The sequence below is a fragment of the Microtus oregoni genome, unplaced genomic scaffold (assembly GCF_018167655.1).
Source record: "Microtus oregoni isolate MIOR12 unplaced genomic scaffold, Mior012 000009F_ref0000495, whole genome shotgun sequence".
NCBI classification, from domain to species: Eukaryota; Metazoa; Chordata; class Mammalia; order Rodentia; family Cricetidae; genus Microtus; species Microtus oregoni.
This window is the reverse complement of record NW_024543068.1, coordinates 38,673,047-38,691,080: the sequence shown is the minus strand read 5'-3', so window position 1 is coordinate 38,691,080 and position 18,034 is coordinate 38,673,047.

Sequence of the window (18,034 nt, the reverse complement as noted above, 5' to 3'; positions counted from 1 at the left end):
GCGGCTTGTGACTTCCAGGGATCCTCCTGTCTTCCCAGATCTGAGATTACAAACACATATCGCCATGCCTGGATTTCACATGGGTGCTGGGGATCAAACTTGGGTCCTTATGCTTGTAAAACAAGCCCTTCACCAACCGTGCCATCCCCTAGCTTCTGGGTTTTAATCTGATTACTTGTTATTTTAAAAATCATATTAGGCAGAGTCATCAAAATCAACAGTGAAGGAAACAAAACAAGACGCTTTGTAGGAATGTTGTATTTAAACCAAGTCCAAGATCTTACAAAGCTTTAGCTTGTCCCACTTACTCTATACATTCAACACACAGAAACACACATGCTTTTTCTTCCAGTAGCTTTGTTTTTGTCTCTCACCCACATAGAACAGGCTGGCCTTGAACTCCTGATCCTGCTTCATTAGCCCCTCCAGTTCTGAAATTACAAGCATGAGTGACTGTAACCTAGTTACTCCTACATCTATTTTTATAAAGATTTTTATAAAGATTCCTTTATGCGGTTCTGAGGTGGGATTCCCTTCTGTATGCTATGAATATGTTTTATTTCCATTGATTAATAAAGAAGCTGCTTTGGCCTATAGCTGGGCAGAATAGAGCTAAGTGGGGAAAACTAAACGGAATGCAGAGAGAAAGAAGGCAGAGTCAGGCAGATGCCACGCAGCTGCCAAAGGAGAAAGATGCCGGAACCTTACCAGTAGGCCACAGCTTCATGGTGATACAAAGATTAATAGAAATGGGTTAATTTAAGATGTAAGAGCTAGTTAGGAGTATGCCTAAGCCATTGGCCAAACAGTGTTGTAATTAATGTAGTTTTTGTGTGGTTATTTGGGTCTGTGTGGCCAGGAAACGAACATGCAGTCTCTGATCTGAGGGTTTCTGGCTTCCTCTAGATTGCTTGAATTATTACATGGATAAATTCCTGCTGCTTCCACCCTGAGTCCAGTTTGTTCATGGGAGAACACTTGGTAGGACTCTGCAGGATGGCTGCTTCCCTTTAAGGGGCATGCCTCCTCGGGAAGTCTTAAATTTGCTTTACTCCTTACTTTAGATCAAACGATCCTAAACATGCTTTTCTTGTTTGGTAAGAATAGATTAGATATCCACATTGGATGCAATAAAGAATAGGTGGAACTTTGTTTTACCCACAGACAAAATATTGTCCTGGGTTCTGGGCCAACTATGGTCACCAACAGCACATGACTCAGTGTAGCAAGAACTGTGCCTTTTGTGCAGAGCTGGATGGGTGGTGGAGTGATTTGGGGGACTCTGCTTCAGTTTTGGGTTTTTTCAGACAGGGTCTCTCTATATAGCCTTGACTGGACTAGAACTTACTATGTAGACCAGGCTAGCCTCAAAATTGCAGTGGCCATCCTGCCTAAGGCTAGGAATGGGGATGTAGTCCAGAAACAGAACTCACCTTTAGTGTGTACAAGGCCCTAAGGTAGAAAGAAAGGAGGAAGCTTCTTTTGTGTATGTTTGCGTGTTCATTTTACGAGACAGGCTAGCCGTGAGCTCTGTAAATTTGTGATCTTCCTGCCTCAGCTTTCCAATGACCACGCCCAGTTAGCCAGCATGTTCTTGAAGAAACAACTTTTAGCTGTCCACATAGCCCCAGGACCCAGCTGGTTTTAATAAATGTTTACTGACGAATGGTATATTAATAGTATGTCTGTTTTGCATATATGATTGTCTAGGTTAGAATTAGTCCGTGTATAATTACTCAGAAGCAGTGTTCACATTTACACCCTGTTTAAAAAGACTCTGGGGCCTTGTCCTAGTCCCACTGTGTGAGGCAGAGAGCTCGATAAGCCTAAAGCATGACCCTCCCTGCAGAACCATTGTGTGAACCATCTCCATCCCGGCCTTTGGTCATCCATTCTCGAGCCACAGAAAAGTTATGGCATAAATCCTGATGTAGTTCAACAGCCTACCTCCAAACCCTTACCCAATGAGAATGTCCTCATGCCCCAAATTCGGAGCTCTCTCCACTGAGAAACTACTTGAAACGAGGAGTTAGGTATGGTGTGTTCTATGCTTCCTCTCCTCATCCCTCCACTCTCTATAACTCCTCTCTGGTTGAGGAAGAAGTAGAAGAAACGGAGGAGGCGGAAGGGACATGAGACAAAATATTCTTGCTATATTGGTGAAGTGAGCAGCAGACATACAGTTATTAGATCTTCCTGTTCAGGTAATCCTTCTCTCCATGACCCCAGCATAAGCAGCCCTCCTCCAACCCCTCAGTCATGGTCTATTAGATTGGTTTCACCCTTCAGATCTTTTCAAGATAACCTCAGCTCCTCCTCTTGTCCTGGGGCCTGGCCTGACCACACCTTAGCCCTCTACAGTTCCTCCAACTTCTCCTCAGGCCCAGTCCTCATAGCTGCAGAACTCTGAAGGCTCACTCCCTGAATACTTGAGCAAATTATTTCCCCCCAGAAAAGCACAGAAACATCCTTCACTGAGGATTGAATTCTTCACCTTGTCCCTCTTCATCCTCACCTAGAACAAATCAAGAGCTACTGCTGGCAATGTCGGTTCCATAACTTCTTAGCAAGTGTCACCCAGCTGTTCCAACACTTAATGAGGAAGTGAGGACATCTGTCATCTGTCAGAGTGTTCTGGGGAACAACTGGGAAAATGAGTCTAGCATCCTGTTATGTTAGTCAGACTCTCAGGTAAAAGAGGAAAACCTCTCAATCTGTTCATCATCTCATTTACTGGACTTGGAGATAAGAACAGTGAAGAGTTTTGTGTCCCAATAAACCTCTCCACCGATGCAATAATCCAAACCAGACCAAATCAAACCGAATTAGAGAAAGCCCAGGTTTAATGGATACCAGTGCTCCTGGGTGGCGGAGAGGAGACAGGGAAGGAATACCAGAAAACCACATGTTTAATCTCTGGGAGGGCAGTTTAAATACCCTGTGGGAGTGATCTTGAACATCTCAAGGGAAGAGTCACCATTTGGTGGGCTTTCTCAGAGGTGGAGTCTCGACTGAGGCAACTCTCAGGGGAGGGGGCTTGGGATGGAACTTCCACCTGAACATTCCAGACTCTTTGGATATATGGATGCCAGGGCCCGGGGTGAAGCCTTAACCCAAACAAATAGCACTGGTGATAAAGACCTACCATGGCAGCTTGGCCGTGCAGAGTGTGGCACATCTAACGACAAGAGAGTCTGAGGACCGCCTAAGCAGTCTCCCTTGAGAAAGGGCCTGTGGGCTGCTTTGCTGTTTGTTCAGTGGAACACGGTATTATAAAATATGTTAACAGGCTAGAGACCCCATTGACCCCTCACCTGAAAGAAGAAGAAGAAGAGGAAGAAGAAGAAGAAGAAGAAGAAGAAGAAGAAGAAGAAGAAGAAGAAGAGGAGGAGGAGGAGGAAGGAGAAGAGAAGGAGGAGGAGGAGAAGGAGGGGAAGGAAGGAGAGGAGAAGGAGAAGAAGGAGGAGGAGAAGGAGAAGAAGAAGAAGAAGAAGAAGAAGAAGAAGAAGAAGAAGAAGAAGAAGAAGAAGCCACTGACTTCTATGAGCTTGATTCTCTTTAAACAAAATTATGTTGGGCGGTGGTGGCACACGCCTTTAATGCCAGCACTCGGGAGGCAGAGGCAGGCGGATCTCTGTGAGTTCGAGGCCAGCCTGGTCTAGTAGAGCTAGTTCCATTTTTTTTTTCTTTTTTTTTTTTTTTTTTTTTTTGGTTTTTCGAGGCAGGGTTTCTATGTGGTTTTGGAGCCTGTCCTGGAACTAGCTCCTGTAGACCAGCTGGTCTCGAACTCACAGAGATCCACCTGCCTCTGCCTCCCTAGAGCTAGTTCCAGGACAGGAACAAAAAAAAAAAAAACCTACGTAGAAACCCTGTCTCGAAAATAAAATTAATTAAATAAATAAATAAAACAAGAAACTACTTTGTTCTGATACTGGTCGTCACCATCAGGGAGACTTAGTGAGGTCCTTGCTATGAGCCATCTAATAAACCATTGACTAACTTTGGACTAGATATTCAGCCCTGATCAGGATGGTAAAATAAAAAACACGACCTTCCCAAACATAGACCCAGGGAAGAGCACCATGGTTGGCCACTGCAGTCTCATCAACCCCTTGTAGTAGTGGCCCAAGGAAACCAAGCTCCAGCCCAGATACTAATCCCGTGCCTCTCACACTCTGCAACTTAACGTTCCCAGTGCCTCGTGCATCCCCTTAGCCTAAAGTCCATATTTATTCTTCTCTCTCCGTTTCTCCACTGACTAGATGAACCACATTTAAATTAGATATAGCAGATACACTTGCTTGCTCCCTTAGCCACTACACACAGCTTGCATATCGAGACTACATTATATTTCAAATCTTTAAAATGCTATTTACTCATGTATTGATGGTTTTTAACAGAAATGACAAACAGTAAATTACTTAAACAGTATTTTTAAAAAAGGGGAAAAAGGCAAAATTACTTTAAAAATTTGTTTTCAGTGCTGGGAAGTGAGCCTGGGGCCTCCTGCATACAGACAAGTGTTACAGCTCTGAACTTCACCTCCAATTGTTGACCTCCTTGGTAGTTAGATTACATACACATGCTCATCATGCCCAGCAAGAAAGCGGGATGATAGATAGATAGATAGATAGATAGATAGATAGATAGATTCAACACTTTATTTAAAACATGCATAGATAATAGATATCTGGAGACACACACTTTTACTCCTAGCACTCAGGAGACAGAGCAGAGGGATCTCCGTGAGTTCTAGGACAGCCTGGTCTACAGAGAAGAGTTCCAGAACAGCCAGGGTAACATGGTGAGTGAGACTTTGTCTCAAAACAAACCAACACAAAAAAGACACAAGACCCCCTAATAAGGCAAAGGTTGGCATGGCATAAAGTGGGTGTGAGATGGGAAGGGAAGTAAGTGGACCTGGAGGCAGACAGACTAGCTCAGTGACTTCAAGCCAGGATATTGCATACTCAAAGCCTGTTTCTTCTTCCATAGAGTGTAACATATCGTCAGCTTTCTCTTATTATTACAAGATAGCCGAGCTCTGACTTTCAATTTGTATGTTAATGCAATCCTTTTGTTCTACTCCTACCTTTTGAAATCAGAGGTATATTAAGCTGATGGAAATTAAACATGGATGAATTTTCAGTACTCACTGAAATTCCCTCCCGATACAAAAAAAAAAAAAAAAAGATAGCCCATAGTTTGGGAGGTCTGGGCCACTAGTTGATTTGTTACATTGTTTTTGGTTCTCAGTTAAGCAGAATATTATAACAAGAGCACATACTAGAGGAATCTAATTAATCTTGTGACAGGGTCACAAAAGAGAAAGAGGAAGGGGGAGGTCTCACTATCTCTTCTCAGGGCTCATGCCCAGTGACCCAAGACTCTCACTGTGCCCCACCTCCTAAAGTTCTCCCCAGAGTGCTGCTGTTGAGTAACATCACAACACTGACTTTTGGAGGGAGCCGCATACTCCAGATCTAGATTATATGGCATTTATCACTACATAGTGTTCTGAACGAGGCCACACGCCTGCAGGAACTGCCCTGAGCCCAGAACACAGCCACTGTTCCGCTGCCGGCCATGGAGAACCACGGTAGAAGTGGTGGTGCTGGTAAGCAGCAGGGGTAGTTACACAGACAGATAACCTCCTGGATATCTTCCTTCCTCATCCTTCTCCTCTCTCCTCTGCATATTCACCGTGCCTTTTCTTTGACGAACAACCTCATTGGTTCTATGTGGTTCTGGAGGAAATGCCACAGTGCCCTACTGCTTAACCAGCATATAGAGAGAGACACTCTATCTGGTTCCTGCATGGTGGCTGGGCCAGAAATGACCCGGGCTTCAAGCTCAGCAGCCAAGCTACTCTCACTCAATACACACAGAGATGCGTCTCAGAATCAGAAAGAGTGAGACCGACGTAGGAAACAGACAGAGGGTAGAGAGGGACATGGAGAGAGTGGAGATTTAGAAGCCTGGACCCAGTTCTACTCCTGAACTTCATCGTTAAATAAGTCAATAAACTCCTATTTTATACTTAATCTAGTTTGAGCTGGGTTCTGTCTTCCACATTAGAAGATCCCTATCTCTATAAATATACTTTTCTATAAATAAATAAGTAAATAAGAAGGAAGGAAAAGAGTCATCCCATTTAGGAAAAAAAAAAACAAACACAGATGCAATATCTAGGAGTCTTCACCCATTTCTTCAAAAAAACAAAAAATGTCCCCATTTCCCTGCATTCCAGTTGGGAAGCTCCTGCCTCAGAGGCAGAATCTGGGCTTGAAGGCAGGAGCTGATGGAACCACTGCAGCTTCTCCTCCCAGCCTGTGGAGGCTGGAATTTCAACTCCGATCTTGTGTCCCTGGCCAGTGTTGCCTAAATCCACCATCCCTTGATGGCTGCCATCCTCTGCGAAGTCGTAGGCGACTGGCTGCCGTGTTCATGCTCTAGTCCATAAACAGAAGCGGGAGGGGTACGTGGGCAGGCGACACCACGACCTGTCCTCTTCTTCGAAAGTCACAGTTTGGAAATTGCTCAAATCCTTTCCCTTCATACCCCACTGTCCAGAATGTACTCACATAGTCCCAGCTATCTGAAAACGGCAGCCATGCGCCTCAGCTCAAACCAGAAACTTCATCATAAAGACAGAGACAGAGGCAGAGGGCTTGCTTCGCTCAGTGGCGGGTCATTTGCATATCACGTGAGAAAGGTCCTGCGTCCCAGCACCAAAAAAGAAAAAGGCAGGGGGAGGGTGGAACTAACAGACTTGTTACAAACGACATTAGGAGGTACGAGGGCCAAAGAAAGCTTGAAGGAAAAGGAAGAAAATGTCTCAGTCAGGCACGGTGGCACGTGCCTGTGATTGCAGAATTTGGGAGACTAGGAGGTCAAGGTCACCTTCAGCTACTGGTGAATTTTAAGCCCAGTCTGGGTTACATGAAATAAACTTAAAAAAAAAAAAATCTCAGAACTAATAATATTATTTGCCCATCACGTCCAGATGTGGCTAAAGAAATAAAAGAAACCTAATGGACTCAGACAAGTCGAGGCTTTAGAGATCCCCCTGCCCCTGCCCCTGCCCCTGCCCCTGCCCCTGCCCCTGCCCCTGCCCCTGCCCCTGCCCCTGCCCCTGCCTCTGCCTCCCGGGTGCCACCTGGCTAAATCAAGGCTTTTTTCAATTGGGCTAATGATTGTTTACATAAGGAATAGTGCTCTGTGTTATAAGAAAGACAAAGGCTGGGTAGTGGACCAAGCAGAAGCAGCAGAGGTGAGGAAAGAGTCGATGGCCTCTCTCTCAGAACTGTCATTCTTAGAAAAAAGTAGAGTGCAATTCTCATCCATAAAAACAGGATTATGGGGGCTGGAGAGATGGCTCAGAGGTTAAGAGCACTGGCTGCTCTTCCAGAGGTCCTGAGTTCAATTCCCAGCAACCACATGGTGGCTCACAACCATCTGTACTGAGATCTGGCGCTCTCCTCTGGCGTGCAGGCATACATTGAGGCAGAATGTTGTATACATAATAAATAAATAAATCTTTAAAAAAAAAAAAAAAAACAGGATTATGGCCGGGCGGTGGTGGCGCACGCCTTTAATCCCAGCACTCGGGAGGCAGAGGCAGGCGGATCTCTGTGAGTTTGAGGTCAGCCTGGTCTAGAAGAGCTAGTTCCAGAACAGGAACCAAAAGCTACAAAGCTACAGAGAAACCCTGTCTCGAAAATTAAAAAAACAAAAACAAAAAAAAACAGGATTATGAGGTCTGTTTTATACAAATGAGATAATAAGAGAATACCTAAATAAAACTATCCAAATAATGGGCTTCTTTGAAAGTAATGGCCCCAAGGCTGGAACAATGACTTAGGGCTAAGAGTACCAGCTGCTCTTTCAGAGGACTCAGGTGTAATTTCTAGCAAAATAATCTGTAACTCCAGTTCCTAAGGATCTGATGCCTTCAGTAGCCACAGGCATGCTCTTGGAGCACAAACAAAACACCCATAAATATTATTATTATTATTATAAAAAGAAAAAGAAGAAGCTGGGAAGTGGTGGCACTCACCTTTAGTTCCAGCACTCAGAGACAGAGGCAAGCAGATCTCTGTTATCGGCCAGCCTGGTCTATAAAGTGAGTCCTGGGACAGCCAGAGCTACAGAGAAATCTTGTCTCAAAAAGAAAAAACAAAAACAAAAAAAAACAGGCAGTGGTAGTATATGCCTTTAATCTCAGCACTCAGGAGGCAGTGGCAAGTGAGTCTCAGTGAGTTTGAGACCAGACTAGTCTACAAAGTGAGTTCCAGGACAGTCAGGACTGTTACACAGAGAAACCCTGTCTTGGAAACCAAAAGAAAAGAAAAAACAAAAAAGAATGAAGGAAGATAGAAAAAGAAAATAGTAACGCTAATCATGTAAGGAAGACAGTGGCCAGCGACCCAGCTCAAAACTAAGCTGGGAATTAGCAGAAGAGCCCATAAAAGAAAAAGCAAATAAATGAGACAATAATGGCATCCATAAGAAATATGATATAACTAGAAACAGAAGACTTTGTGCCCAAGGAAGGAAGGAAGGAGGGAGGGAGGGAGGGAAGAAAGGAGGGATACAGGCAGATAGCTAGGCATGGTGGTGAAGAGCTTTAACTCCAGCACTTAGGCAGAGGCAGAAAAATCAGAAGTTCAAGGTCAGCTCTGCTTGTATGGAATAGCAAGTTAGAAGCCAGTCCCCACTACAAGCAATAATGCCTTTAAAAAGAAAAACAGGGAGTGGGGGCATTGAAAGAAAAAGAGCAATAGAGAGAAGAGATAATCTACAGAGTGGGAGAAAATCTTTGCCAACTATACCTCTGACCAAAGGTTAATGTGCGAAATCCATATAGAACTCAAAGAGTATGCGGGGCTGTGGTGGCGCACACCTTTAAACCTAGCACTTGGGAGGCAGAGGCAGGTGGATCTCTGTGAGTTCAAGACCAGCCTGATCTACAGAGCTAGTTCCAGGACAGGCTCCAAAGCTACAGAGAAACGCTGTCTCAAAAAAAAACATAGAAAACCAAAAAAAAAAAAAAAAAAAAAAAAAGGCAAAATAAAATAAACGCTTGCTTCAGACGAGTCATAACACAAAGAGTTTGACCCAGGATTCCACAGATTCGTAAGTGATGATTCAGTTAAATGAGGAAATCAAACTATCCCATCTCTGCTCCAGATCATGATGACTAAAGCATCTCTCACTCGTGGGGTGTGTAGAAAAACTAGTTTTTGTCTTTACTGACATAGCTTGCCTAGAGGTTTCGTCAACTACGAAAAGGACACTTTGAAGCCTTGCAGAGGCTTACCAATAATTTCTTTTTCTCGCAAATCCATTCAAGGGTAGACCAGATGTCTCGGCTGAGGAAGAAGCTGACCCTCTACTAAATTTATAGCTGAAAATTCCTTTGACCCAACCCAGAGTTCCTAGAATCAAAAGGGAAATACAAGGCCATGGCTTTTGTAGATAACAAATTGGTTCAGTCAAGGAAAGACTGCGGATCTGACAAGGAAAAAATGGTGTGCTCAGGAGAAGATGAATTTACACCATATTTCATTATAGAAGACCATATTGGAAGAAAAATGGCTTCATTACTCCTGTTCTAAGGGCCCTGGTGAGACTAAGGGGAAGAGGGGAAAGTCACTAGGAGTGACCTCCTCTCCTCCACGCTGAATCCATCAATCCCAGGCAACTTTGGAAGGAGTGGGAAGCCATGGCTGACAGTGGGGGGATCCACAATTATCAAGACCTTATTAGCTATTGCCCTGGAGTTAAAGGGGGTCATTTGCCTCCAGAGGGTAACCATCAATTGCTCTATATGGGCTACAATTTCTAAGGCCAAAGTCAAGGTACGGTGATGGAAAATTAGGTTAGGCATCATAAATCCTCCAGCACTGATGCTGCTTATCTGAACACGAATGCTATAAACCACCAGCCCAAAGACAGCTGGCAGGAAATACATCAGAATCCACAGCCTGTGAACTTTCTGATGGATAATGCAATCTGCCACATAACCTACAGCACTGGGCTTCCTCTGCTTGGCGAAAAGAGGACTGAGCTCACCCTGGCCTGTTGCATGTGGTTAATATTACCGCTTTAGAGATTTTTAATTCTTTTTATTTTTGATGGTTTCGTATAGGTATATAATAAAATACGAACTTATATAAGTTCATCCATGATCATCCCAACCCAACTTCATGTCTTTTTTTGACGACCACTAGATCCAGACAGTGGTACTCACATGTGTGTGGGCATCACGGTTATTTCTTTACAGAAGTAAGTACTTATCCAAAACTGCAGAAAAGACGCTTAGCATAGGAAGGCTCTCTCACCTCTCTTCTTCTAGCCTTGCTACAATCCAAGAAAATTCATGCCCTAAACCAATGGAAAAATGAGTCCAAAGGCCCAGATGTCATGAAGTTGACAAATTCTGCAGGCAAATTCTGTTTTGTTTTGTTTTGTTTGTATTTTGTTTTGTTTTAATGTTAGGTACTTTGTTTTATCTTTTTTACTAATCTCTGAGGTGGAAACAACCACCAAAAGAATGTATATATAAACTGGGTATGGCGCCACACCTCTGCGACCTTGGTACTCATAAGCTAAGGCAAAAGAATCACAAGTTTTGGGGCAATCATGGCTACATAGTAAGACCCTGGTTCAAAACACAAACACACAAACACACACACACACACACACACTATATATATATATATATATATATATATATATATATATTCCTCAACTTTCCAAAAATAAGGAAGCGTTTGAATTGTCAGAAAAAAATAACTTAATAAACCTAGAGTAAGTCTACATTAGCATTAAATGAGGAAGATTCAGTAGCTGTGAAGGGCATTTCTCTAGCAATGACTTTGATGTCCATGTTCCTCCCATGCTGTATTTGGAATGACGTCACTTCATGAGTTGTGCCATTCACATGAAGCCTGGAAGACAGGACACACCCACAGGTGGACCTGTGTCTGACTCCACAGCCTGTACCAAAAGATAGGCAAGAAGTTGAATCTTTGCAGGCTGAAGAAAAACTATCCTGAGGGGTGGTGCCACAAAACAGTAATCTTCCTTCAAAACAAAACAAAAAAGCCAGATGGTGGCACGTATCTTTATAGTCCCATCACTGAGTTTGAGGCCAGCCTGGTCTATAGAGAGAGTTCTAGTCAGGGATACACAGAGAAACCCTGTCTTGAAAAATAAAACAAAACAACTGTTTCTAGGCAATCACTACAAATATCGTTAGTACCACTAATCATTAAAGACTGCAGATCAATGGGAGATGCCTCTGCCTCCTTACACTCATTAAGATGGCTATCAAAAGTTAATGAGAACATGATTAACCCTGATGTGGAATGCCCCTCTGTGTGCTGTGAATATGTTTTATTACCATTGGGTTAATAAAGAAGCTGCTTTGGCCTATGGCAGGACAGAATATAGCTAGGCGTGAAATCCAAGCAGAGAGACAGGGAGAAAGAAAGTGGAGTCAGGGAGACACCAGCAGTAGCCAGAGAAGTAAGATATCAGAGCATTACCAGTAAGCCGTGGGGCAGGTGATGATATAGAGATTATTAGAAATTGATTAATTTATGTGTAAGAGCTAGCCAATAAGAAACCTAAGCCATCAGCCAAACAATTATAACTAATATTAATCCTCTGAACGATTATTTTATAAGCAGCTGCAGGGAGGAGAGAAACTGGTCCGGCGGGACTGGGTGGAACAGAGAAAAGTCTCCAGCTACACTGCCCTTCTTCCTTCTCTCCACCTCTGAAACTAACAGACAGAAGGTCAGCGGTCCTCAGCATCTTCCAGGGCTTCATCTCCTGACAGACTGCTGAGCAGTTCTTGGTTCGCAGCCTTCTGAGAATGCAGAGGACCAATGCTGGTCGACCCAGCCCAGCCCTCTTTTTCAAGACAGGGTCTCACCATGTAATCTTGGGCTGGCCTAGAGATCACTGCATAGACCCGGTTCATAGAAACCCATCTGCCTCTGGATCTGGGATCAAAGGTATACACCACCACGCCCTGCTGGTTTTCATATTAAAAGCAAACAGTAACTCACACTGCTGATAAACTAAAAAGTAGCAAAGGAGAACAGATATGAAAATTGTTCCATGGATTCATAAAATGGAAATGCTATACAATAGTGAAAGTGAATGAGTTAAATCATAGACAACAGTAGAATTCAGGATAAAAACATAAGCATAAAGAAAGAGGTAAGAGCAGTCATAAAACATTTCCTATTTGCCTATCACAGGGGCACCGGCCTTTAATCCCAGCACTCGGGAGGCAGAAGCAAGCAGATCTCCGTGAGTTTGAGGCCAGCCTAGTCTACAGATGTGGTATGAGGCCGCTTGTTTGTTTCCCGGCCACCTAGACTCCTGAAATAATCACACAGAAACTATATTATTTAAATCACTGCCTGGCCCATTAGCTCTAGCTTCTTATTGGCTAACTTTTACATATTAAATTAACCCATTTCTATTATTTTATATTTTATCATGAGGCTCGTGGCCTACCGGCAAGGTTCCAACTGACAGTTCATGTCTTTCCCCTCTGGCGGCTACATGGCGTCTCCCTGACTCCACCTACTCTATCTATCTTTTCTGGTCTGGTTATACTCTGCTAAGTCATTGGCTGAAAGCAACTTCTTTATTCATTAACCAATAAAAGCAACCTATATACAGAAGGAGTTATCACACCATACAGAGATAGTTTCAGGACAGCCAGGACCACAAGGAGAAACCCTGACTCGGAAAAAAAAAAAAAAAAAGCAAAAAAAAAATACATACACAAGAGGAAAAATTCCTATTAGTATAAATTCCAAAACTAGTCAAAATAAAAACTGTTATTTTACGAATACACACACAGGTGGTTTTAAAGCATCTGTGTGTCTCTGTCTCTCTCACTCATTCCCCCCCTCCCTTTTTCCTCCACCTCCCTCTAGAATCACAAGCAATACAATGTAATCACAGGAATGCCATCCTTGATGTCCAGAAGAAGGAAAGCACAGCTCCAGCCCACTCACAGGAGTCTAAAGGGTATTACTCTACCAGGTAGTAGAGATCCAGCTCAGATTTACCTCCACTGTGTGAAGATGCTAGTTCCCCTTCCCACCCTACATTATCAACCGCTACTAACCTGAAAGACAACAAAAGATGGCTTGCTTCCGTGGCATTCTTTCTCTACTAATGAAACTAACCACCTTTTTGGTTTTTTCTTTTAAACAGAGGCAGGACCTCAGTTACACAAGGACCTCGATCATATAAGATGGCCTGAAACTCACCAGGCTGGCCCAGAACCCACACGCCACCCTGCCTCAGCCTCCCAAATTGCTAGGATTTACAGGTATGTGCCACCATGCCTGCCCTAAACACATTTTTATATTGCGTATTTTCTGATATGCTCAATGTTTATAGTGCATATTTTTATTTTTGTTTTAGTTTTTCTTGCTTGTGAATGTGTCTCACATAGCACAGGATACATGACAGTGTAAGCTCAGGCTGGCCTCAAACTTTGCAGCTGACTAGCTCTGAACTCCTTTTTTAAGATCTATTTTTAACTTATCTGTTATGGGTGCTTTGCCTGTCTGTCTATATGTCTTGTGTACCACATGCATGCCTGGTACCAACAGAGACTATAAGAGGATGTCAAGTCCCCTGGAACTAGAGTTACAGACAGTTCTGAGCTGCCATGTGGGAGCTGGGAATTAAAGCCAGTCCTTTGAAAGAGCAGCCAGTGCTCTTAACCACTGAGCCATCTCTCCAGCCCCAAGACTTCATCACCAAGCACTAAGTGCTGGGACTATAGGTGTGCACCACCATGCCAAGCCTGTTTTGCTTTTTGAGACCAGGTCAGACTGACTGATCAAGTTTCATAAAAATCTCAACAAACACACACAGAAACACAAGAAATGATTTATGTCTGGGCTGGTCCCTGATGGAGCACTGCCACTAATCAGTCTCCACAGCACTGAATTAGAGCTTTTACCCATCAGACTGTGCGAGAACAAGATGAGGGGACAGTTCAGTGATGACCACAACCAACTTTATCCCATACATCCAGGTGACTTGCTTTTTAAGTTGCTGACCTGTCCACTTGGCCAGAGATATTAATCCAGGCACAAGAGTCACAAATGACCCTGAGGAGGAAGTTGGCAATTCTCTCACCCACAACAACGCCAGTCAGTGAGCTGAAACAACAGGAGTTCCTTCCAGAGTCAAAGTGGGGTTGTGTGTAACGTCAGCTAAATTTGCACTGCCCTTTCTAGTTGGATGGCTACTTTTCTCCGGATAACTGCTGGCAACGAGTATATGAATAATGAATCCATTCTCTTCCCAGGGAGATCCCTGTAGCCGCTAAAAAAAAAAATTGCCTCATTTTGTAGAAATCTCTGTGGTCATCAGAGCACAAGATCTACTGATGCTATTTCCTTAACCATCTGCAAGACTTTTCTAATGCGTCTGTTGTCAGGGGAGACAAGCTAACTGTTGGCTTCTATATAGGAAATAAGAGCCTAGGGCAGAGGTTGACAGTTCCTCCAACCAGGATACATGCCAGACTGATAAGCCTCAGAACCCCCAGCTTAGTTTAGATAACTAAATCTAATCCCTATTTTTGGAGAGATTGTCTGTCCAAACTGCTCTATATTCTTTAGACAAATTGATTCACCCCATGGAATGACCACGCAATGGCGACAGAAGCGGGTGTGTGTCTGTGTGCAGAGTCCAGCGATTTCTGTGAGAGGTCAGAAGCTGAGCTGCCGTCTGCTTTATCCAATAGAATCTTGCTAAGATAAAGGACATGAAGACCAAATTCACGGTCCCAGCCACCAAAGACGGCAAACGCAGCGGTCTCACCACTGATGGTTTTGCAGCCTCCAAGGAGATGTACTTGGACACTCTCTACCTGAAGGATGCAGGTAAGGTTGAAAAGACAAAGGGCGACAACCGTGCCTTACACATCCTGCATCTCAGATGTTCTCCTCGGTGTTGACATTGCTGTCCCTTCACTGCCACAAAGAGTTTCCTCAATCCCAGCAGTCCAAGGCACCCTTTCTCATCTCAACTCAGATCCAGACTTATTCAAGAATACGGTGCAGGCTGCCAAAAGAGAAACAGAAACACCAGCCCAGCCACAAACCCAATGGTCTGCAGCGGTGTCCTGCCTACAAGAGACGCCAGGGCAATGGTGGCACAAAGCTTGTGGGCGTAACCAACCAATAACTGATTTAAGGTCCACTCCACGAGACGGAACCCACACCTGATGCAGATTGGGTGACCAAGAACCAGAGACTAGGTATCCCGTGGTAATAAGAAAAATAATAAATAATGTAGTGAGAAATGATCCCTAACGATATTCTGCTATACTCGTAGATCAACGCATTATTCAGACACCATCGGAGAAGCTTGCTTCTGTAACAGATATAAGCAAATATAGAGCCCCACAACCAGACATTATGTAAAAAGAGAGAGGCCTTCAAATACACGGCCAGCTCTAAATGGTATGTCTCCATCAAATCCCTCCCCTCAGAGCTCAGGAAATCCCATAGGAGAGGAGGCAGAGTGTAAGTGCCAGAGGGGATGGAGAAAACCAAGAGAACAAGGCCTCCAAATCAAGATCATCAAAGCTCATACGAACTCAGAGACTGAGGCAGCAAGCACAGGGCCTGCACAGGTCTGCAAAAATTATGGCTTCCAGTTTACTGTTTTTTTTTTATGTAATTTTTGAGTGTATAAATGAGAGGGTCTCTGATTCTTGTCTTCTCTTGGACTCTTTCTGTTGGTTTGTCCTGTCCAGCTTTAGCATGATGGTTATTGTTTTATCTAATTACATTTTATTGTTAATTTTTTTACATGAATGAATGAATGAATGTAAACCTAGCCACCAGGGCAGAGGTTAACAAATCAGTTTTCTCCAATGGAGTGACACTGGGTATATCAATCACACCAAGGCGGGCCTCGTGTTCAGGAGTAGTTGACCAACATATAATGGACTCAAAGTCTTTTTGTGTTCTTTTACTTGGTTTCAGTTTGATGGGATTTGTTTTTGTTTTCTGTTTAGGTGTTTTATTTTGTTTTCTTGATTTGGGGGAGTTTTGCTGTTGTATTGGGTTTTGGGGGGTTTTTTGAGGAAGAACTTAAAGTTGGGCAGGTAAAGAGGGGGAAAGACTCTCGAAGGACTTGGGGGAGGGAAAAATATTACCAAAATATACTTAAATTAAAAATTGTTTTAAATAATAAAATAAAATGTAAGAAGAAAAATGGAAAAGAAATGGTGAGGTTGGGAAAGAAGCCTGTGACTAAAGATAATTAATTGCCATGATCTGGCCTTTAAAATACAGTGATAAAATGAAATTCTAAATACAAAGACAATCAGGTGCAGAAAGGATAACTTTTTTTACATTTTCAAATACATATATATTATGATTTACTCTTCTACCTCCCATTAGTAAGAACTCTTTGACTCTCTGGGCAATTTTATTTCTATTTTCATGTCCTCTTATATATCTACGTAAGCACACTATTTGTCTTTCTGAGACTTGCCTGTGACCTTTTCTAACTTACAGAGGTTTGTCATGCCGTCCACTTCGGCCTGCACGGGTTAGTTCTCACGGGCACTGTATCCAACCAAGTGTTGGCTGACCTCAGGGTCACACAAGCTCAGCAAAGATGCAGGCCAGAGAGCCAGAACTAGAGTGAAATTCCCATCCCGCACTGGCCCAGGCTGCCATTGTGATACAGAAAAGCATGGTGCCCAGGAAATGTCAGGGGAGATCCAGATTTTTAAAACAGCAGTAGGCCATCCTGATCAGCAAGCAGGAAGTAGCTGAGGTGATCTCTCTCTGAGGTACTTCAGGGACCCTACTGTTACGCACCAGGAAGAGATGAGGGATCTAGAGTCAGAAATCCATTTGGCTGACTTTTGGCTTCTTGTGGTTTTGTTCTGAATTTTTATTTGTTTTAGTTTCTTTTACACTTGTCTGATGAAGGGGAGAAGATATTGTGCCCATGTAGAGGTCAAAGGGCAACCCATGGGAGTAGGTTCCAGAGATGGAACTCAAGTTGCGAAGCTTGCTGGCAAGCACCTTTGCCTCCAAGCCATCTCTTCAGCCAAGTTTTATTTTTTTGAAACAGGTCCATATCTCAAGATGACCTCAAACTGCGCGGTGAAGACAACCTTGAACTCTGATCCTTCTACCTCCACCTTCCAAGCGCTGGGACTATAGGCATGTGCCACAACCCAACTTGAACTGACTTTTAAAGAGCCCATGCCAAATGATCAGGTGCTTCTGGCTGGCAGAGGAGTGTGAACTTCCCACTGGGTACTGGGATGAACTCTCTGTTGAGAGCCCTTTGTGGCAAGAACAAAATCTATCTAATTACCAAGCTGCGAATGACCCAAAAAGTCAAAACCTTGACACAGACTCATTGCAAGGACTTTTAAGAGTGTGGCTGGAATCTGCTGGTCAGTCTGGATCAGCAAAGCTGTAATCTGAAAAGGTTTTGACACCAGTGGGGCCCTAGGAGAGGAAGCAGAGGTGACAGCTCACTGTGTGACCTCTTGACTGGCATTTCTCAAGTCTGCCTGGTAGTCACCACTGCACCACAAACACGATCCTGGCACATCTGTGATGACCGCTGTTGCCAGGTGCAGCAGAAGAAGGCACCCGAGCGATGCTGATAGCAATCTGAGTGGTATCTTGATTGGCACTGTGACACCAGAAGGCTTGCCCTCATGGATATCTACATGAACGACCCGGCTAGTTTAATGAGTTTTGTTATTGCATTGTGGCCCCAGTGAGGAGTGTCATTAATCTACCAGTCCACAGTTTTCTTCAAAAAACTAAACTTTTAGACCATTGGATCAAGCCCAGAAATGAGTAAAAACCCAAAATTATCTCTATCAAAAAGACTACCTGCCAGGGCTATGGCAACAGCCCTGAGTTCTACACAGATAACTCAAAGGAGCTATCTCCACTTGGTGCTGTAGAGCTGTAACCGATGTGAAATA